The following is a 10,435-nucleotide window of genomic DNA, read 5'->3' on the forward strand; positions in this document are numbered from 1 at the left end:
TCACTATCCCTCTCTCTCTCTCTCTCTCTCTCTCTCTCTCTCTCTCTCTCTCCCTCTCTCTCTCACTCTCTCTCTCTCTCACTCTCCCTCCTCTCTCTCACACTTTCCCCTCTCTCTCTCTCTCTCTCACTCTCTCTCTCTCTCTCTCTCTCTCTCTCCTCTCTCTCTCCTCTCTCCCCTCTCTCCCCCACTTTCTCCCTTCTCTCTCTCTCTCTCTCCTCCCTCCTCCTCCCTCCCCCTCTCTCTCTCTCTCTCTCTCTCTCTCTCTCTCTCTCTCCCTCCCCCTCTCTCTCTCTCTCCCCCTCTCTCCCTCCCCCTCTCTCTCTCCTTACCTCTCTCTCCCTCTTATTGCATATATACACATCGCAAACCCGCTTACTGTCCTCCCCTTTTATAATATTTGAATTTTTACTTAAGTTATTAAACAATTGCATTATTCATCATCGGTTCTTTTCTCGACATTTTCCTTCTTAGGCTTCTTCCTCCTTCCCTGCCCTTCCCTTCCCTTCCCTCCTCCCTCACCCACCATTCCTCCACGCCTCTCCTTCCCTTCTTCCCCCTTCCTTCCTTCCTGCCTTATTTCCTCCTTCCTCCTTCCATTTCCCTGCCTTTTCACTTCCCTTCTCCCTCTCCCTTCCCCTTTTCCCCCTTCCCCTTTTCCCCCTTTCCCCCTTCCCCTTTCCCCCTTCCCCTTTCCCCCTTCCCCTTTCCCCCCTTCCCCTTTCCCCCTTCCCCTTTCCCCCCTTCCCCTTTCCCCCTTCCCCTTTCCCCTCCTTCCCCCCTTCCCCCTTCCCCTTTCCCCCGTCTCCCTTTCCCCCCTTCCCTTTCCCCTCCCCTTCCCCCCTTCCCTTTCCCTTTCCCTTTCCCCCCTTCCCCTTTCCCTTTCCCCCCTCCCCCTTCCCCCCTTCCCCTTCCCCCCTTCCCCTCCCCTTTCCCCCTTCCCCTTCCCCCCTTCCCCTTTCCCCCCCTTCCCCTTTCCCCCTTTCCCCTTTTCACCCCTTCCTCTTTCACCCCTTCCCCTTTTCATCCCTTCCCCTTTCACTCCTTCCCCCTTTCCCCTTTTCACCCCTTCCCCTTTCACTCCCTTCCCCCCTTCCCCTTTCCCCCTTCCCCTTTCACTCCCTTCCCTTTCCCCCTTCCCCTCCCTCTTCCCCTTTCCCCCTTCCCTTTCCCTTTCCCCCTCTACCTCCCCTTCCCCCTTTCCCCCTTCCCCTTCCCCTTTCCCCCCTTCCCCATTCCCCCCTTCCCCATTCCCCCCTTCCCCATTCCCCCCTTCCCCATTCCCCCCTTCCCCATTCCCCCCTTCCCCATTCCCCCCTTCCCCATTCCCCCCTTCCCCTTTCCCCCTTTCCCTCCTTCCCCTTTCCCCCCTTTCCCTTTCCCCCCTTCCCCTTTCCCCCCTTTCCCTTCGCACCTTTACACCCCTTGCCCTTCGCCCCTTTACCCCCTTTCCCCTTCGCCCCTTTACCCCCGTTCCCCTTCGCCCCTTTACCCCCGTTCCCCTTCGCCCCTTTACCCCCTTTCCCCTTCGCCCCTTTACCCCCTTTCCCCTTCGCCCCTTTACCCCCTTTCCCCCCTTTCCCCTTCGCCCCTTTCCCCCCGTTCCCCCCCTTCACCCCGTTCCCCTTCGCCCCTTTACCCCCGTTCCCCTTCGCCCCTTTACCCCCGTTCCCCTTCGCCCCTTTACCCCCGTTCCCCTTCGCCCCTTTACCCCCGTTCCCCTTCGCCCCTTTACCCCCGTTCCCCTTCGCCCCTTTACCCCCGTTCCCCTTCGCCCCTTTACCCCCGTTCCCCTTCGCCCCTATCCCCTTCGCCCCTTTCCCCTTTGCCCCTTTCCCCTTTGCCCCTTTCCCCTTTGCCCCTTTACCCTTCGCCCCTTTACCCTTCGCCCCTTTACCCTTCGCCCCTTTACCCTTCGCCCCTTTACACCACACCTTCCCCCTTTCGCCCCCACACCCTTTCCCCCTTCGCCCCTCTACCCCCTTTCCCCTTCGCCCCTTTACCCCCTTTCCCCTTCGCCCCTTTACCCCCTTTCCCCTTCGCCCCTTTACCCCCTTTCCCCTTCGCCCCTTTACCCCCTTTCCCCTTCGCCCCTTTACACCCTTTCCCCTTCGCCCCTTTACACCCTTTCCCCTTTACCCCCTTTCCCCTTCGCCCCTTTATCCCCTTTCCCCTTCGCCCCTTTACCCCTTTACCCCTTTTCCCCTTCGCCCCTTACCCCCTTTCCTCCCCTTCGCCCCTTTACCCCCCTTCCCCCTTAGCCCCTTCCCCCCCTTTCCCCCTCGCCCCTTTCCCCCTCGCCCCTTTACCCCCTTTACCCCCTTTCCCCTTCGCCCCTTTACCTCCTTTCCCCTTCGCCCCTTTACCCCCTTTCCCCTTCGCCCCTTTACCCCCTTTCCCCCCTTTCCCCTTCGCCCCTTTACCCCCTTCGCCCCTTTACCCCCTTGCCCCCTTTCCCCTTCGCCCCTTTACACCCTTTCCCCTTCGCCCCTTTACACCCTTTCCCCTTCGCCCCTTTACACCCTTTCCCCTTCGCCCCTTTACACCCTTTCCCCTTCGCCCCTTTACACCCTTTCCCCTTTACCCCCTTTCCCCTTCGCCCCTTTACCCCCTTCGCCCCTTTACCCCCCCTTCCCCTTTACCCCCCTTCGCCCCTTACCCCCTTCCCCTCGCCCTCGCCCCTCCCCTTCGCCCCTTTACCCCCCCCTTTCCCCTTCGCGCCCCCTTCCCCCCCTTTCCCCCTTCGCCCTTACCCCCCCCCTTCGCCCCTTTACCCCCTCCCTTCCCCTTCGCCCCTTTACCCCCCTTCCCCATCGCCCCCTTTCCCCCCTTTCCCCTTCCCCCCTTCCCCCCTTTCCTCCCCTCCCCCTTCCCCCTCGTCCCCCCTTCCCCCCTTCGCCCCTTTACCCCCTTCCCACCCCTTCGCCCCTTTACCCCCCCTTTCCCCTTCGCCCCTCTCCCCCTTTCCCTCCCTTCGCCCCCCCTTTACCCCCTCCCTTCGCCCCTTTACCCCCTCCCCCCCCTTCTCCCCCTTTACCCCTCCCCTTTCCCCTTCGCCCCTTGCCCCCGTTTCCCCTTCGCCCCTTTACCCCCTTTCCCCTTCGCCCCTCCCCTCTCCCCTTCGCCCCTTTACCCCCTTTCCCCTTCGCCCCTCCCCTCTCCCCTTCGCCCCTCCCCTCTCCCCTTCGCCCCTCCCCTCTCCCCCTCCCCTTTCTCCCCCCATTCCCTTCTCTCCTTTTATCCCCCTTACCCCCCCTTCTCCCCCTCCTCTCCCCCCCTTCTTCTTCCCTCCCTCTCCCCCTTCCCCTCCCCCCCCTCCCTCCCCCCCTTCCCCCCCTCCCTCTCCTCCCCCTTTCTCCCCTCCCTCTCTCCCTCCCTCTCCCCTTCCCTCTCCCCCTTTCTCCCCTCCCTCTCCCCCTTTCCCCCCTCCCTCTCCCCCTTCCCCCCCCTTCCCTCCCCCCTTCTCCCCCCCTCCCTCTCCCCCTTCTCTCCCCTCCCCTCCCCCCCACCCCTCCTCCCCCCTCCCTCTCCCCCCCCCCCTCCCCTCCCTCTCTCCCCGTCACCCCTCCCTCTCTCCCCTTCTCCCCTCCCTATCTCCCCTTCTCCCCCCTATCTCCCCTTCTCCCCCCTATCTCACCTTCTCCCCCCTATCTCACCTTCTCCCCCCTCTCTCCCCTCCCCTTCCCCCTCCCTCTCTCCCCTTCTCCCCCCCTCTCCTCCCCTTCTCCCCACCCTCTCCCCTCTCCCCCCTCTCTCCCCTTCTCCCCCCTCTCCCCCCCTCTCCACCCCTCCTCTCCCCCTTCCTCCCCCCTCTCTCCCCTTCCCCCTTCTCCCTCTCTCCTCCCCTTCTCCCCCCCCTCCCCTTCTCCCCCCCCTCTCCCCTTCTCCCCCTCCTCCCCCTTCTCCCCCCTCTCTCACCTTCTCTCCCCCTCTCTCACCCCTCCCCCCTCCCTCCCCTTCCCTTCCTCTCTCCTTCCTCTCTCCTTCTCCCCTCCCTCTCTCTCCCCTTCTCCCCCCTCTCTCCCTCCTCTCTCCCCTCCCTCTCCCTCTCTTCCCCTCTCCCCCCCCTCTCTCCCCTTCTCCCCTCCTCTCCCCTCCCTCTCTCCCCTTCTCCCCTCCCTCTCTCCCCTTCTCCCCTCCCTCTCTCCCCTTCTCCCCTTCTCCCCTCCCTCCCCTTCTCCCCTCCCTCTCTCCCCTTCTCCCCTCCCTCTCTCTCCCCTTCCCCCCTTTCTCCCCTCCCTCTCTCGCCTTCCCCCCTTTCTCCCCTCCCTCTCTCCTCTCCCCCTTTCTCCCCTCCCTCTCTCCATTCTCCCCTCCCTCTCTCCATCTCCCCCTCTACCCCCTCCCTTCTCCCCTCCCCCTCCCTCTCTCCCCTCCCCCTCCCCTCCCCTCCCCTCTCTCTCTCCCCCTCTCCCTTTCTCCCCTCCCCTCCTCCCCCTCCCTCTCCCCTCCCCCTCTCTCCCCTCCCCTCCCCCTCCCCCTCCTTTTCTCCCCTCCCTCCCCTCCCCTCCCTCCTCCCCCTCCCCCCTCCCCTCCCTCTCTCCCCCCCCTCCCGTCTCCCCCCTCCCTCCCTCCCCCCCCCTCCCCTCCCCCCCCCTCCCCCTCCCCCCCTTTCTCCCCTCCCTCACCTCCCCCCCCTCCCTTTCTCCCCTCCCCCCCCCTTTCCCTCCCCTCCCTCCCCCCCTCCCCCTCCCCTCTCCCCTCCCCCTCCCCCCCTCCCCTCCCCCTCCCCCCTTTTCTCCCCTCCCCCTCCCCCTCTCCCCCCCTCCCTCTCCCCCTCCCCTACTCCCCCCCCCCTCCCCCCTTCTCCCCTCCCTCTCTCCCCTTCCCCCCCTCCCTCTGTCCCCTCCCTCTCCCCCTCCCTCCCCCCTCCCTCCCCCCTCCCTCCTCTCTCCCCCCTCCCCCTCTCCCCCCCCTCCCCCCCCCCCCCCCTCCCCCCCTCTCTCCCCCCCTCCCCCTCCCCCCCTCCCTCTCTCCCCCCCCCTCTCTCCCCCTCCCCCCTCCCTCTCTCCCCTCCCTCTCTCCCCCTCCCTCTCCCCCCCCCCCCCCCCCCCTCCCTCTCTCCCCTCCCCTCTCCCCCCCCCCCTCCCTCTCCCCCTCCCCCTCCCTCCCTCCCCCCCCCTCCCCCCCTCCCCCCCCCTCCCCTCCCCCCCCCTCCCTCTCCCCCCCCTCCCCCCCTCCCTCTTCTCCCCCTCCCCCCTCCCTCTCTCCCCCCTCCCTTCCCCCTCCCCCCCTCCTCCCCCCCCCCCTTCCCCCTCCCCCCCCTCCCCCTCCCTCTCCCCCCTCCCCCCTTTCCTCCCCCCCCCCCCCCTCCCCTCCCTCCCCCTCCCTCTCTCTCCCCTCCCCCCCCCCCTTTCTCCCCCCTCCCCCCCTTTCTCCCCCTCCCCCCTTTCTCCCCTCCCTTTCTCCCCCTCCCCCCTTTCTCCCCTCCCTCTCTCCCCTTCCCCCCTTTCTCCCCTCCCTCTCTCCCCCTTCTCCCCTCCCTCTCTCCCCTTCCCCCCTTTCTCCCCTCCCTCTCTCCTCTTCCCCCCTTTCTTCCCCCCTCCCCCCTTTCTCCCCTCCCTCCCCCCCCTTTCTCCCCCTCTCCTTCTCCTCCCCTTTCCCCTCCCCTCCCCTCTCTCCCCCTTCCCCCTTTCCCCCCTCCTCCCTCCCCCTTCCCCCCTTCTCCCCCTCCCCCCCTTTCTCCCCTCCCCCTCCCCCCTTTCTCCCCTCCCTCTCTCCCCTTCTCCCATCCGTCTCCCTCCCCTCCCTCTCTCCCCCCCCCCCCCTTCTCCCTTCCCTCTCTCTCCCCCCTTCTCCCCCCCCTTCCTCCCCTCTCCCTCCCCCCCTTCCTCCCTCCCCTCTCTCCCTCCCTCTCCCCCTCCCCTCTCCCCTTCTCCCCCCCTTCGCCCCCTCTCCCTTTCTCCCATCCGTCTCCCCCCCTCCTCCCCTCCTCCCCTCTTCCCCTCCCTCTTCTACTTCCTCCATCAGTTCCTTCCTTCCTGCTGGCCTGGCCGCCCCGTCTTTCACTTAGTACATTTCCACCTTTTTGATACTCCGCTCTTATCCTCTTCCCGGCCATCCTCCTATCCTCCTCCCTCCCTTCCTTTTTTCCTTTTTCTTCATAATGTCCTCCTCCTCCTATTCCTCCTATTCCTCCTATTCCTACTCCACCTGCTATACCTCTCCCTCCTTTTCTTCCTACTCTTCTTCCCATTCCTCCTTTTTGTCCTTCTTTGTATCCTCTTTTTATCCTCCTCCTTCATTCTCTTTCCTCCTCCTTCATTCTCTTTCCTCTTCCCTCCTCTTTCCTCCTCCCTCCTCTTTCCTCCTCCCTCCTCCTTCCTCCCCCCTCCTCTTTCCTCCTCCCTCCTCCTCCCTCCTCCCTCCTTCCTCCTCCCTCCTCCTTCCTCCTCCCTCCTCCTTCCACCTCCCTCCCCCTTCCACCTCCCTCCCCCTTCTTCCTACTCCGTCCTTCCTCTTCTCTTGGGCCAGCTCTCCCCCTCTTCTTGGCTCTCCTCCGTGTCCTGTTCATGTTCCCTTCCTCCCCCTTCCCCTTCCCCTCCCCCTCCCCCTCCCCCCTCAGTCCCTTTAATTCTGTCTCTCAGTCCCTTTATTTCTGTCTCTCAGGAGGACGACCATCTCTGCTAATGACCCCCGTCCCCCCTTTCCCCCACCCCACCCTCGCTTCCCTTTTTAATCCTTTTCCTCCTCTTTTTCCCTTTTCTCCCTCCTTTCCTGCATTGTATCCTTCGTCTTACTCTTCTTCCTTCTCTTCTTCCTTCTCTTCTTCCTTCTCTTCTTCCTTCTCTTCCTCCTTCTCTTCCTCCTCCTCTTCCTCCTCCTCTTCCTCCTCCTCTTCCTCGTCCTCCTCCTCTTCCTCCTCCTCTTCCTCCTCTTCCTCCTCTTCCTCGTCCTCTTCCTCCTCCTCTTCCTATTTGTCTCCCTACTTCCCTTCTTCCATCTCATCTTCCATCTCTTCTTCCATCTCTTCCTCCTCTTCTTCCTTCCTTCCTCCTCTTCTTCATTCTCTTCCTCCTCTTCTTCATTCTCTTCCTCCTCTTCTTCATTATCTTCCACTTCTTCATTCTCTTCATCATCCCTTCCTCTTGCCTTCCTCTTCCCCTCCTCTTCCATTCCTTTTCTCTTCTTCTTTTCTTCTTCTCTTCTTCTTCTCTTCTTCTTCTCTTCTTCTTCCCTTCATTTTCCCTTCCTTCTTCCCTTCCTCCTTCCCTTCCTCCTTCCCATCTTGCTATCCTTCTTCTTTCCTCCCCTCTTTCTCTTTGCCCTTCCCATTCATTTTCTCTTCCTCCCACTCTTCCTTGTACCCTTCTTCCTTCCCTTTCTCCTCTTCCTCCTCCCCCTCCTCTCACTCTTCTTCCTTCTTTTTCTCCCCTTTCTCTCTCCCTTCCCATTCTCTTTTCGTTCTCTCTTCCCATGTCGCATCCTTCCTCTCTTCCACTTTCTGTCTCTTTATCAATCTCGTTTTTCCTTCTCTTCACTTCTGCCTTCTCATCATCTGTCTGTTTCTCCTCCTTTTCCCCGTTCTCGCTCTCTCCTCTCCTTCTCTCTTTCACTCACTTATCTCTATCTCCTCCCTCCCTCCTCTTTCTCCACTCATTCTCTACCCTCTTGTTTCTCTTACTCCTTCACTCTCTTTTCCTCCCCCTCTCTCACACCTCTCACTCTCTCACACCTCTCACTCTCTCTCTCTCTCTCACTCTCACTCTCTCTCTCTCTCTCTCTCTCTCTCTCTCTCCTCTCACTCCCTCTCTCCTCTCATTCCCTCTCTCCTCTCATTCCCTCTCTCCTCTCACTCTCTCTCCTCTCTCTCTCTCTCTCTCTCTCCTCTCTCTCACTCTCCTCTCACTCTCACTCTCTCCTCTCACTCTCTTTTACTCTGTGTCTATCTATCTCTGCCTGTCTCTCGCTCTCCCTCTTCCTGTCTATCTAGTTCTCTCTTTCTCTCTCTCTCTCTCTCTCTCTCCCTCTCTCCTCCCCCTCTCTCTCTCTCCTCCCCTCCCCTCTCTCTCCTCTCCTTTCTCTCCTTCCTCTCTCCTTTCTCTCCTTCCCCTCTCTCTCCTTCCCCTCTTTCTCTATCTCTCTCACTATGTAGATTCCTCTCTTTATTTCTCTCTGCTCTCTACCGTCCACTGTCCACTCTCCACTCTCCCCTTTCTCTTTCTCTGGCCCCGTCATTTAATCTCTTCACTTTTCCCAATAAAGCCTCGACGAATCTCCTCTTTATTGAGATCGGCTTTGTGTGCGTATGTATGCATGCATGTATGAATGTGTATGTGTGCGTACGTTGTATGTATGTGGAGTATGTATGTATGCGTATACGTACAGACGGGTATTGTTCTTGTTTATATCATCTTCCATTGACAAGTGTTTGTGTGTGTGTGTGTGTGTGTGTGTGTACTCGCATTGCCCTGTAGTGGGCGGTCTTCCAGAGGATTAGTGACGTCATAACGCTTCATCCTGGAGTTGTGACGTCATCGACTCTATTGCACTTTCCAGCCAGGTTGATGGAACGGCGTAATAAATCCAGGTGTTGCTTTTATTTAATTTTTATTTTATTGATTTAACCATATTTATGTATTTTGGTTTATTCATTCATCTATTCATATATGTTTGTTTTTTATTGTTATTTGTTTAGGTAGTTATTCCTTTGTTTTTGCATTGATTAAAATTGCTGTAGCGTTTGTGTTTTCGTAAAATGTAGAATGTTCGATTCTTTTTGTATTGTGGAACTGAAATAATTCTATTCTTTCCTGATTTAATTAATTTGAGAGTATTTATTTATATATTTTTATTTTTATATATTCGTTCATTTATTAATTTATCTTATATATTCGTTCATTTATTAATTCACTCATTCATTCATTAATATATTTATTTATTTGTGTGTTCTTCGTCGACCTTATAGCTGCTGCTGCTTCTGCCGCTGAGAGTAACTTAGCTGTTGGCAGTGCGTGGGATGCTGCCGACAGTTATATCGTTTCCATGGCAACAATCTTGCAACTGTGTGTGTGTGTTTGTGTGTGTGTGTGTGTGTGTGTGTGTGTGTGCGTGTATACGTGTGTGAAAGTATGAATATCTACATACGTCGTTGACCATTTGCATTTGTTTGTAATATATGTAGTACGTGTGTGTGTGTACGCGTATACGAGTGTGAAGTTATGAATATTTACATACGATTGTGTCCATTTGCATTTGTGTGTAATGTAGTACCTGTGTGTGTGTGTGTGTGCGTTTTGTTCTCGTGCACATGAGGAGATGCGTGGGTATGTGCATGTATAGACCAAACTGGGTTATGCAGTAGAAGCATATTGATGCTCGTTTAGCCCGTGTAGGCGTGGAAGGGAAGAGGAGAACTGAGGGCATTGCGGAGTGGGGGAGAAGGAGGAGATTTGTGTTGGAGTTAGATTAGGGAAATAGGGAGGGGAGGAGGGTGGGAAGGAGGAGGAGGGGTAGTGAGGGGTGAATGTGGATGATGTTTAAGAACACGAAATGGAGAGGAGAGGGAAACTGAAAAAGTGGAGGAGGATGTATGTGGAGTGAGTGAGTGGGGACTTGTAGGTAAGGGAGCGGTTAGAACCTTGAAGTAGGGAAGAGGAGGGAAGGGGAGGGGACGGGGGAGGGAGAGGGGTGGGACCTCGATGATAAGGGCTGGATAAGAAGATTGTCGGTTCGGTGGCTTTGTCGTAAGGTTAGTGACGGTCACTGCGGCCTCACGTGGATTTCCATCGAGATATTTTGGGTTTCTTGTGGTCTTATACATGATAAGGGTTGTATTCGGTAAAGTTTTCTTTGACTTGTATTTTCCGACTATTATTTTTTTTATCAATGTTTACGTATATGTGTGTGTGTGTGTGTGTGAGAGAGAGAGAGAGAGAGAGAGAGAGAGAGAGAATGAAGGAGAGAGAGGAAGTATTTGTTTTAGTTTAAATAGGCAATAGGTCACTGTGTGTGTGTGTTTGTGTATTTGTGTGTTTGTGTATTTGTGTGTGTGTGTTTGTGTGTGTGTGTGTTTGTGTGTGTGTGTGTGTGTGTGAGTACGTGTGTGTGTGCATGTGTATGTGCCACTTTACGTAGGCGGTCAAGCGGGTTTTAATGTCGGCTATTGGCTGTGAGGGAGATTATTTGTTTGAGTGATGGACGAGTCGAAGATAGGAGGGGGTGAGGGGCAGCGACCCCTGGGGTATTGATAACAATTATACCTGGAGGTCCTCAAAAGTTAGCCTGAATAAAGTATATGGAGTACAACCTTACGCTACGCCTTGCATGGCTTCTATGTGCTGAATGAAGTCGCCTGGCGACAACCGGAACGAAGCCATAGGTTTTGAATTATGATGAAAGGGCCAAAGGTAGGTGTGTGTGTGTGTGTGTGTGTAATGTATACATGTGCTGCTGCTTACGAGTATATATATCCCACTCGCACATGTGTATTGTT

The 10,435-nt window shown here is 57.8% G+C and overlaps 1 pseudogene; it reads right to left on the reverse strand.

The window, feature by feature from the left end:
- Nucleotides 1–1,923: 1,923 nt before the first annotated feature.
- LOC143018064 (uncharacterized) overlaps nucleotides 1,924–10,435 on the reverse strand; it is a 10,916-nt pseudogene continuing 2,404 nt past the window's right edge.

This window comes from Oratosquilla oratoria, chromosome 34 (genome assembly GCF_046742065.1).
Source record: "Oratosquilla oratoria isolate Oo_2021 chromosome 34, ASM4674206v1, whole genome shotgun sequence".
In the NCBI taxonomy this organism is placed as follows: Eukaryota; Metazoa; Arthropoda; class Malacostraca; order Stomatopoda; family Squillidae; genus Oratosquilla; species Oratosquilla oratoria.